A 12,614-nucleotide genomic window follows, 5' to 3' on the forward strand; every position below is an offset into this window, starting at 1 on the left:
AAATAACCAGAGAACTTTAGCATGCAAGAAGTGTTTACAACCCAAAGCAATTAGCATGCATTCCCATAAAATATCCATATCCATGTAATCATAAAGTGAGAACATGTAATTAAAACATCTTATGCATAACATACATCACCACATAATCATCCATTTGAAAATACAATTCATACATATGTATACATCCCAGTGAAATATCATGAAGATTCACCTGCTTGTGTGGGTTGTCCAATGATTGTACCCTGATAACCCTTAATTTATAAACCAAATAGTCAATTAATGACTAAGTTTCATCCAAAGATCAACCCTAAAGTCCAACTCACGGTCAACCTCTAAATCAAGAGTTAAATAATTGCCCTCAACATTAATTTACGTCTTTATGATTGGGTATTCTAACTTCGCCATCTTAAAGCGTCTATTACGACACTTTAACCACCTTTTTAAATTATTTAATAATTGCTAACTTTTAAGTTATAAAAAAATAAATAACTTAAATGCACATTGATAATCTGATTAATTCAAATAAATAAATTTCCAAAATAAATAAATATTAGAATATTATTTATTCAGAATTTACTTAATTAAATTAATATTTTTAGGTTTAAAACTTGAAACCCAAAATATTAGTCCAACATTAATAAATAGATTGAACCTAATCTAATTTAAATAAAAGGTCCAATAGCATCATCAGCCCATTTTTCGGCCTATCAGCTACCTCCCCCAGGGCCAGCTCCATCCAGACCCGAGTTCGACCCATGGTGCTCCGTTCGCAAGGGCTGCAGTGGCAGTCGGCCGTTTTGACCCGTACGGTCTCATTTCTTGACCCTTTTTCGCGATTCTTTTTGCAAAAAAATTGTACCATTTTTATCCAACTCTCGAAATGAGAATCACTCAAAAATACTTAACGCTGAGAGATATATCAGTGTTTAACGTTTCGGTTTTACCGAAAACACCGTTTCATTCCATTTTGTGAAAACGACGGCCTTACGGCCATCCGTTCAACCTCAAATCCAACATGGAATCTCAAAACATATAAAATAGTGTTCCCCAATAGTTATACTCGATAGTGGTTGAAAATATTACCTTGACCTCACCCAAAACAAGTATTTTTTCATTTAGTATTCGATATCTCCTTCCTTCGTCCGGGCACAATTCCAGCGACCATTGTCTCCTTAGACTTGGAGGCACGTGAACATCTATCTACCAACTAGCCTCTCTTGTATAGAGTTGATTTCACATATTAATGGAAGGTATCGATTTGAGGAGATCATCATTAATGTCTTCCTTTCTAAATTTCTAGCTTTTGCACAAAGGCCCCTCTCCTTTCCACTTCCTACACTCTTAGTCCAATTAGGAAAATAATTTTCATACTTAAGTTATTCTCTTCTAATTTATTTATTCATTTATATAAAATAACTAAATTACGTAATCCATCTCCATTAAAATTGAATATTCCAAATCAATCCCTTTACGATTTCGGATCCAAAATTTTATTTATTTATTTATTTTAACTTAGACAATTATTTGTTTACCTCTATTTTGGGGTGTTATAACGAACACCAAGCTTGTGAAATATTAATCTACTGATCTGCATATGTCCAGAAAATGATCAAGCGATTTAACATGGGCATAGCACATCCGACTAACATTCCCATGATTGGTCGAAGTGCTGGATATAAGGAAAGATTTATTTCGTTTAAAGGATGATGATCATGAGGTGTTGAGAGATGGAATTCCCTATCTAAGTATAATAGGCACATGATTATTCTTAGTACAATACACTTGATATTATATTTGTATTTCTCAATGAAATTGTTAGCCAGATTTAGCTTAGTGCCAACCCAATGTCATTAGAATGATGCCAAGTTAATCTTATGAAACGATTGGCATGAGCTTATACTTTCCCTACAGAGTAAAAAATAGGACTGCTAATGGAACTTCAATAACTACTTAGAATGTGAGCGACAAAAAGTACCAGGCCGTATAGAAAAAATAGCAAAAATGTCTTGGTATGTTGATATTAGGTATCTATCTGACCCATACAAAGGTTGTTCTCAAACTGGATAAAGAATTACCACAAGAAACACGTCAATTTCATGAAAGTAAACTAAGCAAACCTTGTAGCTACTTTCTCCAATTATTTCAAGAATATTACTCTACATGAGATAGTTCAAGAGTATACATGGTTGAAGATTATCATTACACATACTAGAAGAGCTAGTGTTTCCAGTCCAACCACTATCCTACCTGCATATATGAAAATAATGCATCATGTATTGAAGAAATGAAAGTAAGATATTCAAGTGAATCAAATAAGATGCAAGGAGAATGTGACATATTTTCTTACCAAATCATTACCTAAAACTATATTTGGGAAATGTAGAATGCATAGACTTCCAAACATGTAGAAAGGGGGAGTCTATTATACATGTAATAGTGGTATGTAGGGATGGGAATGGACCCCGACCCGTCGGGTAACCCGGTCCACCCGCCCCGGTCGGGGACAGGGATTCCCCGAAAAATCGGGTCCCGGGGACGGGGACGGGGATCCCCGCTTGGCTCAAGCCGGGGATGGGGCCGGGGACGGGTACAACACTCCCCGCCCCGCCCTGCCCCGTTATATATATGTATTGTGGGCCTGTTAATTATATTAGAAAATGCATCCATTATTGGACCATCTCCACTCCAGCCCAGCGGCCTCAGCCCAGCAACCTCAGCCCAGCTTCTTCTCTGGACTCTGGTTATCGTCTCCTTCCAAAATCCAAAATCCCTATACTTCCAAACTCCAAAGTAGTCGAGGAGTGACGACATCACGAATTCACGATTCACGACAGTCGACAGTCCCTCTCCCTCTTCACCCTCATCGGCGACAGGCGACAGCTCTCCCTCTCCGGACTCCGGCTCTCCCTCTCTACTTTTTTTTCTCAGTGGCGGACAGAGGTATTCTACAGCCTTCTTCTTTACGATAAAATTGTTTTCAATAGATAAAATTGCTATAAAATTGCTACACAAGATTAGGCTGTTTATGCAAGGCTAAGTCAAACACAAAATTTGCCCATCGTCTCCTTCCAACTCAGAAATAAAATCCCGTTTCCCCGTTGGGGATCCCTGTTCCCCGTTGGGGACGGGGATGGGGATGTGATTATAATCCCCGGCGGGGACGGGGACGGGGACGGGGACACATACGGGGGATCGGGGACGGGGACGGGTATTGGGGTCCCCGCCCCATTACCATCCCTAGTGGTATGTTGTGCTCTTTCCTTTATCTAAGGTTTTACTTTTTCTATAGGGTTTTGTTCCTTGGTGCAAAGTTTTAGTGAGACAACAATTTATATAACATATTATTTTGTTAATCCTCATGATTAATGTACAAAATTAGAGAGAATATTAGGCTAAATGAAAAGTCTATATCGCAAAAAAATGGTGCATTGTACTCTTTCTTTCGTCCTATTTTTATTTTTTCTTACACGGTTTTTATTTTGGCGTAAGGTTTTAACGATGCAACAATTGTGCGTCATCACTTATTTGACTCGGCACAAGGGTGAGTGGTGAAGGATAAGTGTGTCATTATCAAATGGATATAACGACATGGATATAGATAGACATATTTGAGATAGATTAGGATTGATATATCTCATGATTATATACATGCAACTCACCCATATTTAAAGGTGTTTCATGATTAAAGAATAACATATTCATTCGTTTTATTTTACTGATGTCTTTTTTCAACAAAACTCTCATTTGTGTAGATATAATCATCATCAATATATTTATATAAAAGATATAAGAATGAGAAGGCTCTAGTGAAAATATCAATATCTCTATGTATATATGTGTGTAACAACTAACAACCAAAGAGTATGATGTGACACAAACAAATTTGAGTATTCTCAAAACTTGATATGTGGTTGATTATAATGATCCCACGTTGTTATGAAGATGCTACTTTAGAAGTAATGTGTGTATCTGAAACGAGTAGAGGATGACTTGTAAACTTAAAAGTCGGCTCGTTACTCAAGTCTTTTAGCTATCCATTATTTTGTAACATATATAAACACACGTTCGTTATATATTTTAAAAGAAAAACCAAATATATATACCTTCTTTATATATTTAAAAAAACATATATATATATATATATATATATACCTTCTTTATATATTCAAAAAGAAAAACATATAAAGAAATATCAAGTAGCATTAGGTGAGAATGAGGATATATCATTTTCAAATGTTGAAATGTGATTAATTTTGGGTATCACACGTTAATAAAAAAAAAATTGATATATTAAAAGATGGAGGTGATTATATAAAGAAAAGGGATTCAGGTTGGCTAAATATTCTTTTTGGTGTTGATTTACTCTTTTGGAAACAATTTCACTTCTAAGATATTACTTAAAATCCCTACATATAAAAATCAATCATGTAAAATGATTTGGTACCATGAAATTTGAGCATTTTCAAATCCTAAATTATGGTGATAGAAATGCTTATCCCATATTGGTTCATGAGATGGTAGATTGATTCCCACATTTGGATGGAGATGAAAGAAAAAAATTAGAAGGAAGGTAAAACAAGGGCTAATTATGTATCGTGAATAGAAAAATGTAGTATATGTTTTTATTAGTTTGATACATGATGCATGGGTAGTCGGTTCACTTAACTTAGTCCAATAATTCCTAAAAAGTTATCGTCATCGCACAACACTTTGGTCGATTCACTCTTTGCAAACAATGTATTTTATTAAAGATTGAATAATATATTTATATATAAACAAGCAAAGAGTATGACTTGGGACTGTGGGATTCGAGTATTTCTCATATCCAAGATTATGGTGTTAGAATGGTTATCCCACATGGGTGAGGAGATGAAAGATCGATAGATGACGGTGGGTACAAAAACAAAGAGACTACATTTTTACCAATTTATGGTTTGAATCCCATATTGGATGATGGAATAAAAGAGAAAAGAGAAAGGTGGGTACAAAAAAAGGTCCAACAATATAAAAAAAACAAATCTTTTTCAGGAAGAGAAAAGTGTAATATATATATATATATATATATATATAATCATTACACCATTAGAAAACAAGCTATTTTCGACGAGATTTTGGGCGGACGAAATCCGCCGGAAATATACCGGCGGATCACCGTGGGACAACAAAAAAGTCAACTTCTGTTGACTTCCGCCGGTAAAATTATTCTGATAATATTTCCAACGGATTTCCGACGGAGTTCGTAATTAATTATTTTAGACTTGTATTTAAATCTAATTACAATAATTTACTGACGGATTTTCGACGGATATTTAATTAATTTTTTAAAATTAAGATCTGTTGGAAAGTAATTAAAATTTAAAGTTTATTTTTGAAATTTTCTGGCGGATTTCCGGTGGAATCCGATGGGTCGCCGGTAATAGTTATTCAAGATTTTTTTATAAAAATTAATGATTTCCGGCAGATTTCTGGCGGTTTTTTTTTTCCCCCATTTTTCAAACTTTTCTTTTCTTAATAGATCGTATTATGCTTTAAAGGATCATATTGAGATTTAACGGTTATATTGGGTTTTAGTGGATGTTAGTTGGGCTTTAATAGATTGTATTGGTTTTTGATGGATCGTATTGGGCTTTAACAGTTCTATTGCCTTTAACGCATCGTATTGGGATTTAGTGGATGTTAGTTGTGATTTAATGGATCGTATTGGGTTTTAATGGACTGTATTGGGTTTTAATGGATCATATTGGGGTTTTATGGATCGTATTGGTCTTTAATGGATCATATTGAGTTTTAACGGTTCTATTGGCTTTAACGCATCGTATTGGGCTTTAGTGGATGTTAGTTGTGGTTTAATGGACCGATTGGGCTTTAATTGATCGTATTGGTCTTTAATGAAATTGGGCTTTAACGGTTCTATTGGTCTTTAACGCATCGTATTGGGCTTTAGTGGATGTTAGCTGTGGTTTAATGGATCGTATTGGGTTTTAATGGACCGATTGGGCTTTAATGGATCGTATTGGGCTTTAACGCATCGTATTGAGCTTTAATGGATATTAGTTGTGATTTAATGGATCGTATTGGGCTTTAATGAATCGTATTGGGTTTTCATGGACCGATTGGGCTTTTAATGGATTGTATTGGGGTTTAATAGATCGTATTGGGTTTTAACGGTTCTATTGGACTTTAATGTATCATATTGGGTTTTAGTGGACCGTATGGGGCTTTAATGGATCGTATCCCGTTTTAATGGATCGTGTTGGCCTTTAATGGACAACATTGGATTTTAATGGACTGATTGGGTTTTAATGGATCGTATTGGTCTTTAATGGATCGTATTAGGCTTTAAAGGTTCTATTGGGCTTTAGTGGATGTTAGTTAGGCTTTAATGGATCGTTTTGGACTTTAACAGTTCTATTGGACTTTAGTGGATCGTATTGGGCTATAAAGGTTCTATTGGGCTTTAGTGGATGTTAATTGTGGTTTAATGGACCGTATTGGGCTTTCATGGAACATATTGGGCTTTAATGGAACTTATTGGGCTTTTATGAACCGTATTGGGCTTTAATGGATCGTATTAGGCTTTCATGGAATGTATTGGGTTTTAATGAAACGTATTGGGCTTTCATGGAACATATTGGGCTTTAATGGAATGTATTGGACTTTCATGGAACATATTAGGCTTTCATGGAATGTATTGGGATTTAATGGACCGTATTGGGCTTTAATGGACCGTATTGGGCTTTAATGAATCGTATTGGATTTTAATGGACCGTATTTGGTTATAATGGACCGTATTGGGTTTTAATGGACCGTATTGAGATTTAATGGATCATATTGGGCTTTAATTGATCGTATTAGACTTTAGCGGTTCAATAATAATAATGATAATAACTTGAAAAAAGATAATAATAATAATAATAATAATAATAATAATAATTTAAAAAATAAATAATAATTATAATAATAACAATTTTAGTTGTAATATTAATAATAATTATTATTATAGTAATTTTAATAATAATAATAATAATAATAATAATAATAATAATAATTTAAAAAGAAAATAATAATAGTAATAATAAACTAAAAAAACCGGCGGATTACCCGCGGATTTGTCCGTCGGAAATCGAAAATTTTAAAAATTTCAAGAAAACCGGTTGATTTTAAAACATTTAAATTTTTTAAAAAGTTTCTGGCAGATAAATCGTCGGTAATCCGCTGGTAAAAATAAATAGATTTACAAGAAGAAAATCAGCGCCGACAGATGGTGGAGGAACGACAGGAAAAACAACTTCAAGATATGGCTGCTCTGGATAGCCAACTCAGTCAATCACAACATTTCCTCCCGCCACTGAATTGAATATCGTTTGTTTGTGTTGTAACAACTGTGTGCTACTTTAAATTGAATATCGTTTGTTTGTAATAATTGTTTAGTTTAATGTATGACATTTAGTTGCATTTCCTCTTTTTGATTTTTCAATATTTTACAGATTTACAGGTTTTAAATATTTATTGTAACAATATTCTAAAACTAACATTTAATTTAAAGTTCTAGCAGATTTCCGGCGGATAAATCCGCCGGTAATATTTAAAAAAATAAATAAATGTTCTAATATTTCAAATCGACGGAATGAGTTCGTATTTGTGCTTACGTTATTTCCTTGGACTGATTATTACACTCAAAGGGTTTTTCGTTTGTGGAAAAGCATCCATTAATTTTCTTTAATCTTTATTCATATGACTTCTCATTAGAAAACTTTGTTTATGGTCTCGATATCAGTCTCTCACCCTCACTCTCGGTGGCTCGGCCTCTCACCTTCTAAATTTTGGCGGTCTGCATTTCTAGTTCTCACTTAGTTATCAGATTCTGCCCTAAATCATATGCCCTTCTCCAAGTGTTCTCTTTTCTTTTTTCATATTCTGCTCTAAATCTTGATGTTTGCATGTTGAATGCTTATATCTCCCAACGATTTGACTATTTGAGTGATTTCCTTAATTCTATTTGATATTTCATTTGGTTATTTGTTTGTGTGGTAAATTCTTGTATTCGACATAACCTAAAACCTAATGAGTCAATAACTAAATCATCAATACAACTCCACTGTAATATTAAACTAAATCCAAAAGCATATCTCCCAAACATTTTGTGTTCTATGGGGGACGTAGCCACTTTGAAGATCGAGCATCAACTTTGCCTAGCACGTCAATGGTCGAGCCACAACAAGATAATTAAGACATATAATGGAGATTGTATAAAATCTAATGAAACTACAAAGAAAGGTGACTAAACATATTTTATGCATATATATGGTATTATGTTTATAATTTGTAAGTCAAATTGATTGAAATCCTAATGTCTGTCTGTCTGTCTTTTTTTTTTCATGGATTAGAGGCAAAAACTTTACTATCTGTCCAGGACATCCAAGATCACAGGACTGACCCTAAATAATAGTATATGCATGATAAATATTGTGATGAAAAATTAATATTTATGATGAATATTATAATTATATGAATACTAGAGAATTGTTCTATACACGTGAACATATATAAATGTTTATGATGAAAAGTATGTATATTCATAATGAATAGTATGCATATTTTTTATGAATGTTATAATGAAAATGTATATTAATGATGAATATCATATTGATGTATGAATACTGAAAATTTGTTGTATACACGTGAACATGTATAATATTCATGTTGAATAGTATGTGTATTTCTTATGAATGTTATATTGAAAATGAATATTCATGATGAATATTATAATGATATGAATACTAGAGAACTGTTCTATACACGTTAACATATATAAATGTTTATGATGAAAAGTATGTATATTCATAATGAATAGTATGTATATTTTTTATGAATGTTATAATGAAAATGTATATTAATGATGAATATCATATTGATGTATGAATACTGAAAAATTTGTTCTACACACGTGAACATGTATAATATTCATGATGAATAGTATGTGTATTTATTATAAATGTTATATTGAAAATGAATGTTCATGATGAATATCTGATGTATGAATACTGAAAAGTTGTTGTATACAAATGAATATATATATATATATATATATATATATATAGATATTCATGATAAATAGTATGTATATTCGTGATAAATATCATACTGGTGTATGAATATCTAATAGTTGTAATATATACGTGAAAGTACATAAATATTCATGACAAATAGTATTATGTTCATGATAAATGTTATAGTAAAAATGTGATAATACATGTAAGAGGACCTAGTGGTGTGCAAAAGCGACTTGGCCCACAATATACATCGCGTCAAAGGTCGTTCACTTCTCTGATTTTGTATCACATGCGTATCATATGTAATGAATTAATAGTATCACATATGATTGACTACAGTGATCAAATGTTCTTACGTTTTTGTAAAATAAAGTTGTTCTTGTTCGAACCCTTCTCTATATATAGCAAGAGGTTCAAATAAGAAAACTAAATATCATGAGATTGTAAGAAGGGAAAAGTAAGGGAAAATTCATATGTGAATCATTGGAAAAAATCCATTTGAAGATACATCCATATGAATAATTTTTAATATCGATTCACATATACATATTCAAATAGATTTTTCCCGAGATCTTTTTCAAAGATTCAAATATGAAACGTTTTTTCTTATCTTCTCACGATATTTAACTTTCTTATATTGTATTTTTTATAAATTTATATATATATATATATATATATATATGTACGGTAATTGTTTAATTGATTAGCAAAGAATCATCTTTATATGATCAGTTATTAGGACCAATTTTTATTATTTATTTTTAACAGCGTCACGTGACGCTCATCCATTGATCAACAAACCGGTTAAGGTAGACCGAGCCTTGAGGAGCAGTCATGCCGGTCCGTATCCATTACACATTTTGGGTTAAGGACCGGTTATGTGATGACCCTTTTGAAAAACAAGACATTTTTTGTTCACATCAAATGTTATTGATAAAATGACAATGTATTGAATATGAAGCTTTAGAGAAACAAGTATCTTTCATCTCCCCGACATACAAAATACTCGACAAGCCAGTTCTCGATCTCCATACGCTTCTTCACCATGATAGCATACTTTGTGACGAGCTCAACATCGTTCATGATCACATCAAGCTTACATCCAAGACCTGTCTTCTCCAACTTATCTTTGTACATGCATGGAATTGGGAAAAAACCCACCTTTTTTATAACACAACAGCCCATGAGCTGCCCGTAATGCAGCTCCTAATGAAGCTGAATCTGTTCAAACAACGTAATATCGTTGAGGGTATACCCGTCTTTTCACGTAACCACAAAGCCCGTAGCAAAAGATTTTACCTGGCCTTTGAGCTGTGTAGACGTTGCAGCCGAAAATTGAAGCCATAGAGCTGAAGATGGCATGGTTTATTGATGCACCGCCCATTGCTATAATCCGTTCTAGGGGAGATGGCATCCTGCATTTTTCAGTATGACCTCTCGTTGAGAGATTGTCCTTCTATCAATGCACGTACCTGCCCGTAAGTTTACACCGCTTCAGAACATGATATTACGCTTATAAACCACTCTTCATGTTATCAGGTCAGGTCTTGGAGCAACCGCTAATGTTATTGTTAGGATATGTGGACCCCTTCTGAATCCCATTCTAAAAGGCCTCTTATAAAAATACGGGAGGGGGGGGGGGGGGAGTTTCCTACATGTATATATACACACACAAGTTTAATGGTCCATGTCTAACCGATTACCTTTGTGGCATGTTTCTTTTAAATCCTTGACTTTTCTGGCAGGTTTCTTTTAAATGCATGACCCTTTTAACCGGTTTCTTTTAAATCCATGACATTCTGACAAATTTATTTTTAAATCCATGACGTTCTGACCAGAAAATTTTAAATCCATGACCTTCTGGCATGTTTCTTTTAAATCCATGATCTTCTGGCAGGTTTTTTTTAGATTTGTTTCTTTTAAATGAATGCGCTTATGACATGTTTCTATTCAAATAATGCCCTTCTGACTAGTTTGAGAATGTCGATTCCATACACAAAAATGTCATTAAACTTGTCAAAAGGTTATGTTGTGAATAGAATTCTCATTTAAGATCAATCGCCTAAACATTCAAGTTTGTTGTCCTTTGATTCTTTAAATTTATGACCTTCTAACATGTTTGAAAATTTACGAGGGTGACCATCTACTTAAGACCCATTATCTATAAGTAGACTAACTGCATTAGGAGTTTCAAACTCCTTTACTTCATGTTCAATATGACCATCTCAGGCCCGGCCCTGGGCACGTGCAGCCCGTGCGGCCGCACAGGGCATCAAAGCCCAAAGGGGCATCAAATTTTTTATATAGACTTTATTATTAGTTTTTATTTATGGGCCTTTTAACTCTTTGAATTTAAAAATAACAGACTTGGGCTTTAAAACTTAAACAAGCCCAAAACCAAGATTGAATTGGACTACTGGACCCTTCATTTGACGGTCAATACCTTTGACGTTTACCAATCACCATCGCCGCTGCGCTTGCTGTTCCGTGTTTGCACAAGGCACAATCATCAATCGGTCAATCGCACTTCTGACTTCCCCAATCCCCATTCGATTAATCGATTCTTTTGAGTTTGCCGAACGAGCGAGACGTTCCGATTCCAGAGGCATAGGAAGGCAGCAGTAACTTCTCTTCTCTATTCTCTAACGGGCAAGGGCGCAAGGCAAGGGCAACGGCTGTCGGGCTGTGACGCTATGTCCATGGCCTTGAATCGAGGAGTCGACGCGACCGATGATTGGCTACTGCCGAGTGCCGACTGCCATCTGCTCATCGTGCTCGAGAGTGGTAACTCAGTAACTGGTAAGTCCCCTTCCTACTCTTCACTATATATACAGGTATACTAGAGTCTCGAAGTCTCACTTTCCCACATTCTATGATTCTAAGTTCTAAACTTATTATTAGATGTTTCATGTTTGAGCATATGTACCACAGTACCAGATTGTTAGATACTTAGATTTAATGATTAATGATTTGTTTATCAAATCTTAATCCTTCAATTCATTCTTCAAATTTGAGATCTAGATTAATAGTAGATACAATCATACAGTTAATTGGAGGCTTGGATTTTGCCATTTTGGAAATTGGAAGTCCGAAGTTGCCAAGTTGGAACTGTTGTCTGTTGAACAAGTCTGGAATTTGGAAGCAGGGCCAAGTCTTCAAGAACGAGTCTTCAAGTTGGAAAGGAAGCACGAGCTTAATCCAGGTTCTATCATTCTATGCTTTGCTTACTTGCTTGACTATTGCTTGGATAGTTCATAGTTGTTGCTTGATTTTCATAAGATATTAGACGTGTTTCCTAGATCACAACCATCAGGTGCACAAAATAGAAAAAGAAAGAAAAGACAACAAGAAATTGCCCAATCTTTACAAGGATCGTTAAATCGATATTTTGTTAGGCATGAAAATGTATCTGAAGATCCTATTGAAAATGTGCCTGAAAATCCCATTGAAAATGTGCCTGAAAATCCCATTGGAAATGTTTCTGAAAATCCCACTGAAAATGTTTTTGAAAATCCCACTGAGAATGTTTCTGAAAATCCCAATGATTTTGTTGAAAATATT

The 12,614-nt window shown here is 34.2% G+C and overlaps 1 pseudogene; it reads right to left on the reverse strand.

Annotated features, from left to right (window-relative positions):
• Nucleotides 1-10,016: 10,016 nt before the first annotated feature.
• LOC112508994 overlaps nucleotides 10,017-12,614 on the reverse strand; it is an 8,688-nt pseudogene continuing 6,090 nt past the window's right edge.

Source organism: Cynara cardunculus (genome assembly GCF_001531365.2).
Source record: "Cynara cardunculus var. scolymus isolate 2C chromosome LG 3, CcrdV1, whole genome shotgun sequence".
Lineage (NCBI taxonomy): Eukaryota > Viridiplantae > Streptophyta > Magnoliopsida > Asterales > Asteraceae > Cynara > Cynara cardunculus.